Below are 11,092 nucleotides of genomic sequence, written 5' to 3'. Positions count from 1 at the left end.
GAGATGCTGTATACACAGAATTAAACTATACTTCTGCATGCACTAATGGAAGCATGGGCTTCCCCTCCATTAACTAATTTGTGCAAAATTGGGACTTACCTTGTCTCTGCTAGCACAGCAGCAGGCATCGCATAGAAGGATGAACTGTGTGTTCCAGAAACATCCTTTATCCAAGCCATTCACAAATCCTACAGAAAAGAACTATAGGAAGTGAGAGTTTATCATCACTATAAAGTTATTCCACAGGTGAATTTCAACTCCTTCTCAAGGTTTTCATCTCTTTATACAGATTCCAGTTTAAAAAGTGCAAATTCTCCACTCATGTTAAACTAATATACTTCTACCAGTTTCAGTGCACTTGTATGCATACTTCAAGTCTTACTGGTCCATGCATCACAACCATCAAACGTAGAGTAATCTGTACATTAGATGCTTGCTTTCTGCTGCCCTTGCTTAGCAGCTGATCTGAAAGGACCAAATTCTTGAAAAATAATGACTACTTTTAAACCTGAATCTTAGACTTCACAGACCTCCTTAAATTAAGCACACACAGTTGTCACATTTGGGGCTTTTTATTAACTACAATATTTTTCTGTTCTTTTCTTTAGATAGCTTATTGAGATCACAGAACAGCACTATTCACAGCAGAAAAAAAGGATCTAAAATAAGGCCATACATTTAATATTTGCAGGTAAGCTCTCATGAAATATCAAACAACTATCTGAAAGCAACTTGAAACAAACTGATTCAATGTTAACCTGGTTTGATAAATTCTTTTGTTTCTATGTTTATTTTGCTTTTTTTAATTTCAAATGAGGCTCAATTCATGGGAGACCTAGAAGTCAAATAAGAAAGAGACCAAAGTATGTCTCCTTTTTAAAAAAAAAAAAAAAAAAAAAATTCCTTTGAATACTCTTCATTGTCTTTTTGTCACCGAAATCGGGAATAAAACTCCTTAACACCAATGCAATATTAAAGAGCAGGCATTCTTTACTGCGGCACCGGATACACGGGGGATAGCTCCGCCTATCATGCAGGCCACCAGCTACAGCCAGTGAGGGTTATATTGCCCCAAATCATACATATTCATTAAGTTTCCCGGAACTCATTATAATATTTACATCTTAATTACGCATGCGCTTTAAGTCTCTGATGGTCCCTAGTAGTTTGTTGAAGAGGCGCTTTTGGTGTTCTTTTTCATGAACTTCCGAGTGTTTCTTCCATATATGGTCATGAGTTGACTCATCGAGCAATCTTGTCACAGTGGTGTGGCAAGAGGTGTTTCCTGACTCTTATCTGGTATCTGTTGTTGGGTCGTTTGTAAGTAATCCTGCAGGATGGACGTTCTTGCAACGTTTTCATAATTAGAACAGTCCTTAAAGATAATATAATGACAGCAACAGAGGAAGAGACAGAATTCAAAATAAGGTACATGATTTGTGTCTCATTCAAATAGTGGCAGCAGAGTGAAAAATAAGAAAAAATAAAACCTGATAAAAAACTGTACCAAGAGATAAAAAATACTGTAACAGAGTGATATATTCATAAATCAGTCAGTAGCATATTCTAGCTCTAGTGTAGAATAGGCCGTTTGCATTAAAAAGATGTAGATTTAAAATGCAATAATAAAACAACAAATAATCAATAATGATACATTTTAATTCAAATAGTCATCACAGCAGTGCCACAGCAATCAGTCATATTTACCTAGTCCCTGTATATAATAATCTCCCTGATCCCTATATAATTGCCAGCTTCACCTTTTGAATTATCAACAGCTCTCATAGCTTATTGCTTCATACTTTCTTAATAAGTGCCTGCAATCAATAATCTTGCCACTGAGTAAGCAGCCAAACACAGAGTGTAAATGTTTCAGAAGTGATCATTACAGGGATATGAATAACAACGTGACTCTGCTAATGGGATAGGCATGTAGTAAAGACGTAATTTGGAAAATCTGCTTACTGGAATGTGTAGAAGCTTTGCCATGGCAAAATTGTTTCTGCAGAGGGTATATTTATCCTTGAAAATGAAACCTCAAATCCTCCTGAAGGGTATTTTTTCTGAGATGGCAATCACCACCAGACTTTTATATCTCACCATCCGCACAAAACTGCAGACTACTTGTTTTATCTGGAAACAAAACAAAAACTGGTCCAGTTTCCCACAAATTAAATAGAGCTTTGAACAAAGCCAAGTTTTCCACAGTGTTCAATACTCACATTGGACAACACATCTCCAATGGATCTCAACTCTTATTTAGCTAACAAAACAAAGGTGACAGGTTTTCATCAAAATGCCCTGCTGAAAGAAGTAGTCATTTTCTTTCATTCTCCACAGACGCTGCAGGCACTGGGTTCTTAAAAATCCATCTGCCTATGGATGAATTCCACCGGGAAATATTCAGTACTTTTGAAAATGTATCTGCTTATTTAAATGTCTAAATGTATGGTAGGCCTTTTTTGCTTGCTTTTTATCTAGTCTGAAGACTCCTTAGGAAAGTGTGTGAATTATGAAGAGTCACAGTAACAAAATGCTTTCCATTTGGATGCAGCATCAGAAGTGAACTCATTAAACTAGGTCATTCTCATCATATACTTAAATCCATTGTTCTTTGAAGATTACAGTACATAGGAAGACAAAAATCTTGTCAATTATTCAAATACCCAAGAGATGTCAAGAAAAATTATATTTATCCACATTCGTAATGCTGTTTTTGAACTAACAAAAGCCCTGTGGTAAAGCCAGAGTTTGATCAACATACATGACAAACTGATTTGGAAAGCACTATTAAAATAGAAACAGAGTTTTACCTTTATTATGTTAACTATCAGTTAACATTTCTCTTTGTTGACAGGTGTTTTATTTAAGCATTTTATACTGATCATTTTTTTATGTTATTGATTTTTCATCTTGCTTTCTGAGATATTTCAAATAGAAGCATAAGACATATTCATTTCACAATGAAAACTAAACTAAAGTATACACAAGAAAAAATTGTAAGAAAATAAACATCCACAGTGGACTGTTCAATAAATCCATCAGTGCCAAGGCTCAGAATGATAACTTATTTCCTGTTAATCCTATTTGCAGATAAATCAGGGTTCAGCGCCTATATACTTTATTTTGTTTCTTTTTATTTTTTTCCTCTCTGAGGCTTCATTCACCAAAGACCTTCTATTTTTTTTATAGAGTTTTGCTATGTTTTTCTTTAAGAAGTGAATGACTAGTGAGCTCTCCCTATGAAGGACATGCTGAAACTGAATACCCAAAAGTCCTGCAAAGTATCCAGCTTTCTAAATTAGCTACAAAAATTCATTGCTGGCATTTTGACATGCCAATACCCCAATAGCTAATATAAAGATCTTTCAGCAAGACTGCTAGTGAGCCATAAGATTAGATGATGATGATAGGAAGCTGATGATTAAACAGTATACTCTTAAGGGAACACTTCTGCCACTTTTTACTATCTTGTGTGTCTGCCTTAGAGCTTTATACTATTACCCATCACAGCAGCACTGTCTAAGCACTACAGTCTCTCAGCAGTCCCAGCAAAGACTTCAGCGCATTGCCTGCCCCATCTAGCACTTCCCTTTTTTTAAGGGAGAAAACTGACCAGAGAAGATTTTGCACATTATTTTCCATTGATTTTCTTCTGTTGGTAGGTCAATAAGGTACAGGAGAGTAAAACGTTTATCAAAATAATTTGCTTGGGGATTGAAGTGTCACGTAGTATTTGAACACGGACATGAGGGTATGGCCTGCAAATAAGTTCTGTTAGCATGTAAAAAGAGTTGTTTCATACCTTTAAGAGTGCTTCTGAAGGAGGGGGTTGTGTGTTTACAGCTAGTGCAGGAATAGCCTCCAAGCCCACTGTTTTTCGGGCATTCATTCCTCTCCCCCTTCTGACATTTGCATTATTCAAGGCCAACTGCACTAAAAAGCTTTACCTTTTGCAAAACAATAGCATGAGCATTCACTATCTATTGTACTAAAGTACTATTGGCTTCCCAGTCTTCCTCCTTGTTTTTCAACATCCAAGCAGCTATTGACAGAGAAACTACTAAATTACTGTGGCCTTTTTATTCACTGTTCCTAAGTGATGCCAACAAACCTTCTCATGTTCCTCACTCCTTCACTGATTTCCCTGCTTCAGAAAACTAGGAGCATCTTGTAGCTTCACAGGAGTTCAAATCTGCCATTGTGCTCCAGGCAGGGGATTACCAAGAACCATGTCAAGAAAGGTCAAAGACATGACTGTTCTGGAGACTCTCCGGGCTTGATCCAAAGCTTACAAGTACCACAAGGAGTCTTTTTACTTCCTTTGAAAGAGGTTAGATATTTCTCATGCTGCATATGATTGGGAAAGCTTCTGCTGATGACAACAAGCCACAAGAGAACCAGCAATGGGCTGGCTGAAAATTAATCTCAAAGCAGTTAAAAACATAAGGTCACCATTACCATCCTTTATAAGTACAATATTGGACACTTGGACTCAAAATTAGATCCTCTAAGACTTCTGCTACAAACTGTGTGAGCTATTCAGCCATATGATCCATCAAAAGGGTGACAAGTGCCTCAGTTTAGCAGCAACTTCCAGTGTAACTGTATATACAAATTTTTCCACTTCTTGAGTACCTTCGTATAACCAGGCAACAGTTGGCTTTTTTGAGGTAAGCATGCAAAGAGATAGCACAGGTGCTCCACAGCTTGCAATAGGGAATTGTCATGGTTTAGCCCCAGCTGGTAACCAAGTACCACATGGCCATATGCTCACTTCTCCCCCTCCCGGTGGGATGGGGAAGAGAATCAGAAGGAAAAAAGTAATACTCATCAATTGGGATAAGGACAGTTTACTGGGACAGCAAAGAGGAAAATAACAACAACAGTACTTACAACAGAATATACCAAATGGGTGATACACAATGCAATTTGCTCACTACGCGGAACCTGACGCCCAGCTCATCCCCAAGCAGCAACTCCCCCTCCCCAGCCAGCTCCTTCCCCTTATACACTGAGTATAATGTCACATGGTATGGAATACCCCTTTGGCTAGTTTGAGTCAGCTATGCTGTGTCCCCTCCCAGCTTCTTGTGAAAATTGACTCTGTCCCAGCTGAAAATCAGGACAGGAATTTAAATAAATTTGAACAGAAAGATTGACAATAAATAATAAAAATGCTATTTGGTTAGCAATCTATAGCCACCAATTCATCAATTAATAAGAAAGAAATTAATTGCTAACTTTGAAACGACCTCAGCTATTTTCCAAAGAAACTGACAGCTTCACAGCTGATGTATTAAAATAAGAGTGATTACTTATTGTAAACAAATTTCAGTTTACCTACACCCACAGCTCTTTAATTTCAAGAAGGATGGTGGATCTTTGTGTGTGTCTGCTGGACAACCTTCAGCTCTGCATTAGCTAATTAATTCAAAGGAGGAAGAATGTCTTTTTTACAGAATCATCAGTATGACTAATATTACTTATATCCACCCATAAATAATACAGTGAAAAGATCTTTGAGTTCCTAGGGATACTTGCTCACACTTTAACCCTATATTAATCCTTAGAGGATGAAGAAAGCAATGATAATATGTGGCATCATCTGTAACAAGAGTACCTGTGTAGTGTAGGCATGCAGGTAATAAAACATAGTTTCAGAAACAGAAGCAGAGAAAGCACTTGTATATAAGATAGGGGACGGAAAGGCTGCAAATCCACATAAGAAGGACACAGGATAAATGTAGATAGCTTTAATTTAAAATAAGGGGGCTGAGATGCTGTGTTGTCAAGGAATAGAAAAAGTATTGATGAAGATTTGAAAAAAGAGGAAGAAGTGATATAGGTAAATAAAACCACCGAAAGGGCAACGTTTGTTGATTTATGGACGGACATATTTTCTTCAGTCTGTGGTGACCACTTTTCTTATTTTGGAAGAACTGTTCATAAAGTTTAAAACATTACTTCAACAGGTCTTTTCTGAAAGCATGCCACAGGGCTTTGCAAGAAAGCATGCAAAACCAAGACAGAAAGGTTGAATAGCAGAAAGAAGAATGCGGAGAAAGAAAGGAGCCTAGAGCTGAAAGCTATCCTCTGCTCGCACAGTGATTTTACCTCTGCATTGTTAGAATAGCCTAAATAGCAGACAATGTGATTCGTAGGGAAGTCAGAATGCTGCAATGAAAAGCACAATGCAGTGATTCAGTGAAAAGCAGGACTGATGCTAAATGGAAGTTAACATTTCAAACATTAAAAAGCTTTAAATGCCTACCGTTAACCTTCCAAATGTGCACTTCTACAAGTTACCGAACTATATGTGTAGAATACACATGTGAAGCACACTATATCCCAACAAATGGACACGACTGAGTTTTATACAGATAAAGAGGCAGTGTACAGCAGGGCCTGCAAACATTTTTCCTCTTCCAAAAGTTCTTACTATGAATGCTTGGGGGTTTTATTTCTTTAATTTAAGGCAGCCAAGAAGGGGCTTTTCAAATTATAGCAACATTTTCCAAATTAAATGCTCATTGCCTCATCTTTTTTTGGACATTAAAACCTCTCCATTCAGGTCAGGTGGAATTGCATACAATGCTCTTCATTTCTTCCCAAACTTCTAGTTCTAGTGGGCCCCCTTTCTATACTGGATATGGAAAAGGAGATGGGGAAAAAAAGAGATAGAAGAAGAACAGAACTACTTCTCCAATGTAACCAACTCAGTATAAAGTTGCATTTTCCATTTTTATTCTTTTTACTAAAGAAAATAAGAAATGAAAAATTTCCATTGAAATAAAAAAAATTCCTGTCTTTATCGAGCTCCAACACCTCCAGAACAGAACACAATCTGGAGCTTGCAAAAGAGAAATCCTGTTTCCTGGAGTCTTCTCACAAATACTTTCCACTCAATCAAGGACCAGAATTTTATTGTCCAGCACAAATGGGCCAACTCATCTAATTTGCATAAAGACTTAAATTTCAAAGCTCACTTAGAGATATGGATGCCCAATTCCCATTCAATTAATAAGATTTAAGCATCCATTTCCCTTCAGCAGGTTTGAAAGCACAGCTGAAAATTCTGTATCATGTGTACTGTTTGTGTATTTCATTTTAAGCACATAACTAAATTTCACCTCCAGCATTCCAGGGAATCCTCTATATTTTGTCATATCTCAGAGAGTTTAATGTTTTCTGTACATCTAATACCTGCTTAAAATATTTGAATACTTAAATGTATTATGCAACTAGAAATGCAAATGCAATAGACTATGCCATGGTGAAATCTTAGTCTATTGACTCTTCATGTGTGAATTTCTACCACACAATAAGTAAAATGTTCTTCTCTATGAAAATCATGCTTGAAAATAAACACATGCAAAAAGCAGTACTGTGAAAAAAACCCAGAATTTTCCTCCCAATCCCACAGAATGATTATTGCATATCAATTACAATCTTCACAGATGCATCTGCAGGAGTCTGCCTGCAATAGGTTCTAAGAATAGAAAAGATCAAAATAACTGTCATCAAGCTGCAGTACTGTTGACAGTTTCTCTTGTCTTTCAGTGTGTGTTTTTAAACAACATTAAAAATGTGTTTGGTAATTTTTCGGTTGGAAACACTACACTTTATAAACCCATCTCAGTTCCCACAGTATAACTGTAAAGGAAGCTCATTTACAAGATCAGCATCATAAGCTCCCAAACACACTCCAGTAAGGGTTTCTTTCACCTTGGTGAGGCACTGCTCCCCTCAAGCTGGACTCACCTGATTTCTATGGGCATACTAATTAAGGGAGGTGCTGCTCACACTGAATAAAGGCATTACAGGCATTGTGATCTCAGCCTTCAAAAAATGAAAACAAAAAACCCCAGCCAACCAAAAAAGCTCTATATGTAAGCTGTTCCAGTCCTGAGTGAGCTCATGCTTTCATGGATGGCTGAAGAGTAACATTTAAAGCAGCTGTTTAACTTAAAATGTAATCTCTCTTCACCACATTCTTTTATTCATCTCATGCATTATTCCAAACTCACTCACACCTGCTTGTGCCACTGAAGTCAGCACAGACAGATCAGAACAGTGTCTCTGTCAGGGTAGTTAGATTCTTTGTTCCCACTGTACTTTTTACAGTCCTGCTGAAAAAGCAGTGTTGTGATCTACTCCATTCCATACTATTACAGTGCCAACTCTGATGTCTTACAACATGACAACTGGCAGCAGTTTGGTCATTTCTGTTATTCTTTCTCAAATCTCCAGCTCATGAAGTCCTGCAATTATGTGTGGATTAAGCTCAAAACTATGAAACTTTATCTGCACAAAAGTTAGAGGACTGACAAAATAATTACATGATCCTGTAAAAGCCAACCGTATTGCCTAAACTTTAACAGTCTTTATTGGGTTCATGTAGCAAGATTTTGGTAGCAGGAGGGGGCTGCAGGGGAGGCTTTTGTGAGAAGACACCAGGAGCTGCCCCCATATTAGACAGAGGCAGTTCCAGCCACCTCCAAGACAGACCTGCTGCTAGCCAAGACTGAGCCAATCAGTTATGTTGGTAGTGCCTCTGTGATAATATATTTAAGAAAGAGTAAAAAATGCTGTGCAACAGCAGCTGGGAGAAAGGAGTGAGAAAATGTGAGAGAAAAAGCCCTGCAGACAGCATGGTCAATGAAGAAGGAGGAGGAGATGCTCCAGGTGCCAGAGACATTCCCCTGCAGCCCCTGGTGAAGACTATTGGTAAGCAGGTTGTACCCCTGCATCCCATGGAGGTTCACAGTGGAGCAGATATCCACCTGCACCCCATGGAGGACCCCACACCAGAGCAGGTGGATATGCCATAAGGGAAGTTGCAGCCTGTGGAGAGCCCGCACTGGAGCGGGCTCCTGGCAGGAGCTGTGGCCTGTGAGGGAGAGTCCATGCCAGAGCAAGTTTTCTGGCAGGACTTTTGGCCCATGGGAGACCCACACTGGAGACTTCTGTTCTTGATGGAGTGTATCCCATGGAAAGGACCCATGCTGGTGCATACCTCACTGTTTATTTTGCAGGTTTGATCTTTTTGTCTATTGAGGGAAACCCAGAGAAGTCTGTAGGAGCAGCTGATCACTGGCACAAACTGAAGAAAATGGGACTAAATGTTTCCATCTCCCTGCTCATTTGCTAGTCAACAAACATGCCTAAATATTCTCTTTGATTAGCTACAAAGAAATCAAGCTTTAAGGAGCAGACCCCTTCACTAGTGCAAGGAAAGCATTTCAGAGAAATTCTTTAAATGCTGTCAGTGCCTACATAACACCTAAGCATGTTTTATATGTCCCCATCTATGACTTACTGATGAGGACATAAATCTATCTCACCACCAAACTGGATTATCTTGTGATTTCAAAGCAAGAACAAGCACCTCCTGGTTTTGGTACCAGAAGCTCTCACTTAGGTGGCCAGATGGTTAAGCTGTGCTGAAGCCCATCATGCACACACGGAACCACAAGAAGCTTAAGTTGGATTTGCATCTGAGTCTATTGACACCTAGAAACCTTGTCAAGAGTTGCAGTACTGATTCCATAGGAAAACACATGAAGGGAAATAGGCACATATTTGTCCATACCCAGAAAGACAAGCAGAATGTCTTTAATACCAGAGAAAGATGAAGTGCAACAGGTTGTGCTATGGAGAGTTAGGACACGAGCAACTCTGAAAGAGACGTGGACGTACTGGAGAGTCCACAAAAATGATTAAGGGACTGATGTATCTCTCCTGTGAGGAAAGGCTGAGAGAGCTGGGACTGTTTAACATGGAGAAGGGAATGTTGGGTGGGGGAGTGTGTCTTATTAATGTACATGAATACCTGAAGGCAGGGTGTAAAGATGATGTAGCCAGGCTCTTTTCAGTGGTACCTAGTGACAGAATTAGAAGCAATGGACACAAACTGAAACACGGAAGGTTCCTCCTGGACATCAGCAAGCACTTTTTCACTGTGAGGGAGACCAAGCACTGGCACATATTGTCCAGAGCAGTTGTGGAGTCTCCATCCTTGGAGATATTTAACAGCTGTCTGGACATGGTCCTGAGCAAACAGCTCTAGGTGACTCTTTGACCAGATGACCTCCAGAGGTCCCTTCCATCCTCAATCATTCTATGATCAGGTTAGGAAAGCCAAAGCCCTGATGGAAATTAGTCTGGCCAGAGATGTCAAGGACAACAAGAAAAGCTTCTATAGGTATGTTAGCGATAAAAGGAGGATGAGGGAAAATGTGGGTCCCCTCCGGAATGAAACACGCAACCTGGTTACCCAGGATATGGAGAAGGCTGAGGTACTCAATGACTTCTTTGCCTCAGTCTTCACTTGCAAGTGCTCGAGCCACACTGCCCAGGTCACAGGAGGCAAAGGCAGGGACTGGGAGAATGCAGAACCACCACCTGTAGGAGAAGATCAGGTTTGAGAACATCTAAGGAACCTGAAGGTGCACAAGTCCATGGGACCTGATGAGATGCATCCACGGGTGCTGAGGGAACTGGCGGATGAAGTGGCCAGGCCACTCTCCATCATATTTGAGAAGGCCTGGCAGTCTGGCAAAGTTCCCGCCGACTGGAAGAGGGGAAACATAACCACCATTTTTAAGAAGGGAAAAAAGGAAGACCCAGGGAACTACAGGCCAGTCAGTCCATGCCTGGCAAGACCATGGAGCAGATCCTCCTGGAGACTATGCTCAGGCACATGGAAAATAAGGAGGTGATTGGTGACAGCCAACACGGCTTCAGTAAGGGAAAATTGTGCCTGACAAACTTGGTGGCCTTCTATGATGGGGTTACAGTGTTGGTGGATAAGGGAAGGGCAGCTGACATCATCTACCTGGACTTGCGCAAGGCATTTGACACTGTCACGCACAACATCCTTGTGCCTAAATTGGAGAGACATGGATTCGATGGATGGACCACTCGGTGGATAAGGAACTGGCTGGATGGTCACACTCAAAGAGTTGTCGTCAACGGCTCAATGTCCAAGTGGAGAACGGTGACGAGTGGCATTCCTCAGGGGTCGGTACTGGGACCGGCACTGTTCAACATCTTTGTCGGCGACATGGACAGCGGGATCGAGTGCACC

The 11,092-nt window shown here is 40.0% G+C and overlaps 1 long non-coding RNA gene across 3 annotated transcripts in view; it reads right to left on the bottom strand.

The window, feature by feature from the left end:
- Window positions 1–580: 580 nt before the first annotated feature.
- The window catches only part of LOC129205688 (uncharacterized), a 47,777-nt gene continuing 37,265 nt past the window's right edge, over window positions 581–11,092 (bottom strand). Inside the window, exons 4-5 of one of the 3 annotated variants that reach the window (XR_008576818.1) lie at window positions 1,966–2,133; window positions 581–1,375 (exon numbers count right to left, since the gene is read on the bottom strand). This is a non-coding gene — a long non-coding RNA (uncharacterized LOC129205688). The other 2 variants (XR_008576819.1, XR_008576817.1) reach the window with 2 other exon arrangements.

Source organism: Grus americana, chromosome 4 (assembly GCF_028858705.1).
Source record: "Grus americana isolate bGruAme1 chromosome 4, bGruAme1.mat, whole genome shotgun sequence".
NCBI classification, from domain to species: domain Eukaryota; kingdom Metazoa; phylum Chordata; class Aves; order Gruiformes; family Gruidae; genus Grus; species Grus americana.
This window is presented reverse-complemented; position numbering and strand designations above follow the sequence as displayed.